Source organism: Arachis duranensis, chromosome 4 (assembly GCF_000817695.3).
Source record: "Arachis duranensis cultivar V14167 chromosome 4, aradu.V14167.gnm2.J7QH, whole genome shotgun sequence".
Classification (NCBI taxonomy): Eukaryota; Viridiplantae; Streptophyta; class Magnoliopsida; order Fabales; family Fabaceae; genus Arachis; species Arachis duranensis.
In genome coordinates, this window is record NC_029775.3 from 9,964,469 (window position 1) to 9,972,303 (window position 7,835).

Below are 7,835 nucleotides of genomic sequence, written 5' to 3' on the forward strand. Positions count from 1 at the left end.
GCTTACAAGATGAAATAATATTTAAAAAGACTCAAGAAATAATAATTAAAATTAATTTTAAATGCGTAGTAATTTTGAGATTTTGGACGTGCGAATTTTTTTTCCCAACTAACGAGAAACGAATCTAAAAATATTATCACGTAAGCCAATAACATATATAATATTAAAAAATTATGTAAAAAATTATATAATATAAGATGTATTACAAAAATATATCAATAGAGAATATATTTTAAAGTTCAAAAAATATGTGTACATTTTACTAACGAAGTGGTCATTTCTTTATATCATAAAATTCATTAATAATAGAATTTGTCAAAATTTTTAGAAATTTTCTTTTCAGTATAATTAAAAGATAATTTTTTTGGTGACTAATTAAAAGATAATTAATATAAAAAATTTATCTTTCATTTTATTTTTGAGTTATTCTTCACAATATTCATAATTAAAAAAAATCTCTTAGTTATAGCAATTGAAACAGAAAAAATTAATATATACTAAATGAATCAAAAAGAACCGTCATACTTACTTTTTAGATATTAAAAATTATTAATATTTAAATTGGACTTAATTTTTATTTATACTAAACTAAACATTAAATAAATTTTTAAAAAAATGAAATCATACTTAATAGTTTATTACTATTTAACTTTTTTATAAAAAGAGTGGAGTCTTTCGCTTAATTAAGGGGGAAAAGCAAGGGGATTATTTTATTTTAGATTTGTGAATGAATATAAACTCATCATCAATGACTATGATAATATTAGAAAGATAATATATAACACAAATTAAAGTTGTCTTATGTAATTTAACATTTATAATTATTATTGTATTATCTTATAATAGATAGTATTTTGACGTTAATACACCAGTATATATATCTCTTTCTTATCAAAATATCTTAAAAATATATATTCTTTTAAATTATATAAAAATTGACATTCGAGAACTAAAATTCTACATATTATTAATTATTCTAATAAATCTAATTATGTCTTTCTTTTATTATGTATCAACCTTAATTAATATAATTTACAAATAAAATCTATATATCTCATTGTTTGATGAACTAATTGGTCAAATATCCAATAAAAAATAAAACCTACGACATTATTACGTCAAATATATGAATCATAATTATGTTGATTTTCATCATTGATAGGGCTAGCTAAAGTAATATGTAATATAAATTTATATATCTTTAGTAATCATTGAAAAATATTTATACAAAAATATAATTTTAGAATAAGAAAATATGAGTAATGATTAAGAGATTTAATTTATCCTCCTAATATTTAAATGAATAAAAATTTAAATATATATTTTTAAATATTAAAAAATAAAAAATACAAAAAAATTTTATTTACAAATTAAAAGAATAGTTAAAAAGATGAGTTAGAATTCTTAATAATTTTTATATAAATTAAACAAATTAATAAAAAATACAAATAAAAACATAAATTAAATAAATATTTTTCATGCATCACATGGTACATACACTAACATTTACAATTCTATATTTATTACATTTAAAATTATTTATTTTATTTTAACAATAATTAATGAATACAAAATTAAAAAAATTAACTACTTTAAATTATTTTTTATTGTCTTTCAAATATTTTTAAAATTAATAAACCACTTAACACATTAACTCATCTCACAATATTAAGAACTATTTCTTTTTTATCGAAAATAAGAAAACTTAAACTCGCGATCTCTTAAATAAATATAAAAAAATTATGTCATTTGAGTTATAGTTCGCTGGACACTATTTTATACATTTATTAATAATAACATAAATTAAAAAATAGACGTTTGATAGTCACGTTAATAGTCCATTATAATTACATAATACAATTCCATACAAAATATAACATAACACAATTGGCCTATAATTTATGATTAAAGTTGCCTTCTCTTCAAGTAGTTGCCTTCTGGACCAATGGCTTCCAGCGATGAATCCAAGGAGGATACATGGTATATTTTATCCAGTCTCGTTAGTTGAAGTTTCCAGATTTTCTGAATTGACTTTTTTTCCCCTCTCTTTTTTATTTAATTTTTTCAGTATAAGTTGAAGACCGTTATATTTCTTGAAGGATATATGTTATCAGTATAAAATTTGATTTAGGACATAATGAACAAATTAAATGGAATGTTATAAATTGAAGGCTTAGCAAGTCAACATTTTAATTTGATTTAGTCTAAGGGTACGTGAGTACATATATTCTTTCTTTTAATTAGGTATATGGTAATAATTGGTATATATGACCTCAACATATAATAACTTCAATTCTAATTCAACTGCATGCCTAAAGAACTTAAACCCTCACACATGCATGCATATAATGGTTTGAATAAAAATTGAACCTTTAACTCAAGTCTAATATTCACACAACCAGTTATTATATAACCATTCATATGCTTCGGTGTCTCCTCTTATTAGCGTATAACTGTATTATTCATATATCTTTTTTATCAATTTATATTAAAAAAAAATAGTATCGTGACATTAATGATATATTTATTTTTGGATATATGAAATATTAAAATTTAGAGTTATGATTTAGAATTTAAATTTAAAATTTAAAATAAAAAAATAATTTATAAAAATTAATTCATATATTAGCTGAAAAAATATTATTTTTTTTTTAAAATAATTCTAATTGAGTGTTTTTAAATACTTATAAAAAATTATCTGATTTAAAATTAAAATTTATATTAGAATTAATAGATAAAATAAAACAGTTATTATTTTATCACTTATATAATTATCTTAATAGAATAATTAAAAATTATAAAATATTTAAATTTAATTGAGACTAAATATTAGAGTAATTAATTTTATATTTAATCTCAAATTATTATTTATGATATATAATCTTATAAATATTAATATAATATTTTATGAAATCCGAGAAATCAAATTGAAATGATATGTGGCATTGGAGTTGATATAATTAAACTCAAGTACTAAACCTAACACTACCGGAGCACATTCTTAATTAACGCTAATTAAGAGGCATCACTGCATATCACGACCGTTTACCTTCATTCCATCAAAATTCGTACCGTTCATTAAAGAAAACAATAAGTCAATAGAAAAATATTATTTTTATTTTAAAAAATTTAATATTTGACAAAAATAATTGTTAAAAAATTAGGATGCATTTAGTTTATATTTTTATTTTTAGTGTTTTTTTCTGAATTTTGTGAAAAAAAATTATTAATTTTATTTTTTTCTTTACAAAATAAAAAAAAACTGAAAACACTGAAAATAAAAATAAAAAATAAAAACACAAACCAAATGCCCTTAATATTTTTACCCTTAAAAGAAGAAAAATATTAAAAGAAGAAATAGAAGTTGACAATTAAATATAAAAGAATAAAAATAAAACTACTCCTAAAAGAAACATATTAATTATAATTATTCTTTATTTCAATATGATTGAGATAAAAAAAACCATATATTAAAGAAATTATATCCTTTTAGAGCTGATGTAACCTTCAAGAATTAAGATAAGGTATTTTATATGTAAGGTCAATGTCCAATTACATACTAAAGAAAAAAAATCATTTCATCTAAAAATGATTTTTCAAAAAAAAAAAAACCTTCGAAATAGTAAGCAATAGGGAAATGACTACGATATATATGGTGACATTCTGCATATATATGCTTGGATAGATTATAGATATGGCATCCATATGAATTCTTTAAAGCTCCATTGTTATTTGTGAATACTTGTTGTTGTTTTCCCAGTCCCTCTTGAGTATGTAGAATAGATCATCAATTATTTGGGGGCAACATCTATCTTTGACGATGTTGTTCTCATCTCAACTTCTTTTGTTCTTTCTTTCTTTCTTTAATTTCATGTTTCCTTTTTTGGTTTTAATTATCTTCATGCATGGTTTTTAATAATAATAATAATAATAATAATAATATTTGACGAATATAAGCCAATGAAGCTTTTTAAGTGAAAGGATTGGTTTATTTTATTTTGGGAGGAGGAACCTTTTTTATTTTTACTTTTTTTTCTATCAACTGTTTTTTATTACTTTTTTTCAGACTTGATCAAGGGTTTAGTTTGATTCAAAATATAAAAAATAATTGGTGTGTATATATGCAAAATAAAGTAATTTTAATAAAATGAAAAAGTTGACATTATAGTAAGTACATTAATCTTTTAAAAGTGTTTAAATGATAATAAAAAATTAGTCTAAAATAACTTAAAATTATTTTATATTTTTTAATTATTGACTATCCTATTTTATATTTTTTAATTATTATTAAAATAATTGAATAATATTAGATGTAATAAATATATAATTATAAATGTTATTACATACATAAAATGATGAATATTAGGTTACATAAAACAATTGAGTTATTATATATTTATCATTACCATCATTCTTTTAACTACCAATAATGATCTTGGGTTTGATTTGTGATTAAAAAAAATCATATTAAGATTTAGAAATGACGATGGATGCATCTAGATGCGGGTACGCCTTCCCTGCCCCCTATTTTCATTTAGAAAGAGAAAGTTTACAAAATCAGCATTTTTATTAAAATTTAGTTAGTATTTAATCTGTACAAAAAATAAATAATTTTATGTTATTAAAAGTATTATTGATAATTAATTAATAACTATACATTATAAAATTTATTAATTTTTTAATACTCTTTTAAAAAAATGTTTCTCACTTCTATTCTATTGTTGACACGAATTTTTATTATATCTGCAAATATTCATGAATATTATATTTAAAAATAAAAAAATAATATAATTTAATATAATTCAATAAAATTAAATATAATTTGACACAATATAATATAATTTAACATAATCTAACATAATAATATAACATAATTAAAATTCAACGTAATAGAATTAACTGACACATATATAAATAAGAGTAATTAGATAATTTATAATAATGGAAATCAAACAGATTTCATGAGATGAGTATTTATGCTCCCGTCTTCGTCTCCATTTATTTGCGGATGATAAGTCTTCGTCTCCATAGATATTTCACAGATCCTCATTTATCCTCCTGAGTCATGGATAATTCTCACAATTATTTGATTCGCAGTTTTATTTGTTCTTTTCGATCCCTATTAGGATCTATGAATTTCAGTCTAATTAAACTCGATTAGTCAAGCTTTTAATAAGAAAATTCGGATGTGAAGTAATTTCAATTCATAGTAAAAAATTTAATAAAAGAAAACGAAAAGTAGAAAAGAGAAAACTTTCTAACCCATTTGTTATTAGTTACTTGCTAATACAAGACAGTACAGTTAGGCCAAAATTAATTACTTCAATTTGAACACTAAGTGGAAAATCACAAGTTTCATTTTTATACTAAAATGGTTACTAGGAGAAAGAGGGACTCATGCATGCATGATCAAGATTACGATTTACGTGGAATAAAACAAATTAAAATAGAAAATAGTTTTATCTATACTCAACAATTTTATTTTCTCATTTTTCCGGTATGGCGGTATAAGTCGTAATCAAAGGCAGCCACTAATATTTATGTGTTTTATTTAAATTAAACCAGCTGGGATTGCTGAAAAAATACTCCACGTTTCGTGTTTCAATTATCATTTGTGTCAGCTATAGATTATCCAATATTGATTATTTCACGTCCATGATGAATAAGTTTGAATGATATTAGATAGATCTTTAGATTAGGTACGTAATTATGTTGAAATCCTTGAATTTGAATATGCAGACCTATGCTAGCATTATAGTACTCTCCCTGTAGCTATTTCAAAATAATTTCCTTTTCATATTTTAATATTTTAAAAATATTTGTCATATATTTAGATATTATTCATTTTTATCTTTATTTTTAATAATAACATGTTTTTTTTGTCTATTAACATAATTTTTATAATTGTCAATACTTTTTTCTTTTGATATTTGTATTTAATTTTATTTAGAATATATAGTTACGAATCGTGCAGAATTTTTATATATTATGATAAAGCTAACGTACAGGTGCGGGAGTATTCAAATTGAGTAAACTTAACTAATAAATACAAATAAAAGATAACTTACGAGGTTAATGAAAGCCCCGAGCTTATTTATTTATATTAATCAAGCCATATATAATTCATCATAACGTCACACTAAAACACGCTTTTGTTTTTTTGTCAGGACATAAAATACCTTAATTGGACAACTAATTCAGCATTCCACCAAACTTAGTTCTTGGGCCATATATAATAAAAATTAAAATTAGCAATAGATTCAAATGAGCCCGTTAATCCTTGATGAGCCCGTTAACTCTGCACCTGAGCCCGTTAACTCTTCTTGGGCTATAGATAGTTTCATTAGTTCTCATTAATTATTCTGTTGATACTTATAATTTAGCAAATTTTTTAATTAGATTTCTATATTTTTTTTAATTAAATTTTTATACTAATTTTTTTTTCAATTAGGTCCCTCTTGACAGTAATTAGCTTAATTGTATATGGACTCAATTAAAAAAAATAGTGCAAGGACTCAAATAAAAAGAAAAAAAAGGTATAGAGACCTAATTAAAAAAAAATTTGATGTAAGGACTCGATTAAAAAAAAATAAATATAAGAACCTAATTAAAAATTTTGCGAAACTATAACGACTAATAGAATAATTAAACCTTAAGTTTAAAGGAAGATATTGGAATAATATTTAAGTATTAGTTAGATTAAGACTTATATTTGAATCTAAATTAGATCATTATATTCGTGATTTATTTTTTATTTGTTTGACGCCTATAAATAGGTAGTACCTTTTATTAGGTGCGACAACTAATAAATACTCATAGTAAATGTAGATTCTTTTTCTAAGCTTTTTTTTTTTTTTAATTTCTAACCTTCCCAAGTTACAGTGTTATTAGATCAGTTACTTGGATGAACTGAGTAAAAACTTTTAAATTTTGAAAGAGCTTTTTTTTTTTTTGAAAAAATGTTCAGAAACCAAAAAAGCAAATAATATTAAAAAATAAAAATAAAAAATCATTTTTTTATTGAGAAATGATTTTACCAAAAAATAGTCAAAAACTTATTTGTTCTTGAATGTAAAAAGTTATATGAACCTAAAAAAGCAAAAAATGGTGGTCAAGAAGGTTATAGTAGCAAAAGCCATTGAAATTCTTACTTATACTTAGAAATGGAGGGGAAATTGAAGAAATGACTTTAAATTTTTGTGTACTGACCCCAATCGAATTGTTTGGGATTCAGAAGTGAAGGAAATTATTTTGTCCACTACGACGTCTATAGTACTATCACACGTACAATCATACTCCGATGTACTAGAATTAGCAATAGCAAGTGCATCTTTGATGCAGTCATCAATTCTCCCGAGAGGCTACAATTGCTGCGAGCAAACATATTAATGACGAGGAAGGCATTTTTGTTTTTGCTACTTAATTATAAATGTAGCGAAAAGTCCTCTTTGCATTATTATTATGACAACATCTCCAAAGATCAGCACTCAGCAGCAACTTGGAATGGAAGGAATGAGTGAAGCATGATTTTCGGACAATTACTATTCTTGAGACCATTTGACTATTTCAGTCAAGAAACTATGTCTAAGTGTTTGGTGTTGTTGGTTGTGGGTCAAGAAACTCCATAACAAGTGGTTAATTGATTTCTTTTCAGGTGAAGAGTGGTGTAACAGTTCACTCTATTAAGAGTGGTTTCACTTTATTTTGTGCTGTTTTTTTTTTTAGTTTATTTATGCATGTTGACTTATTTTTTCATTAGATAAAAAAAAAAAGTGTTAGGTGGAGTCTTCCTCAATCTATTCTAGTTAGCAAAAAATTAATTTACACTGTAAAAT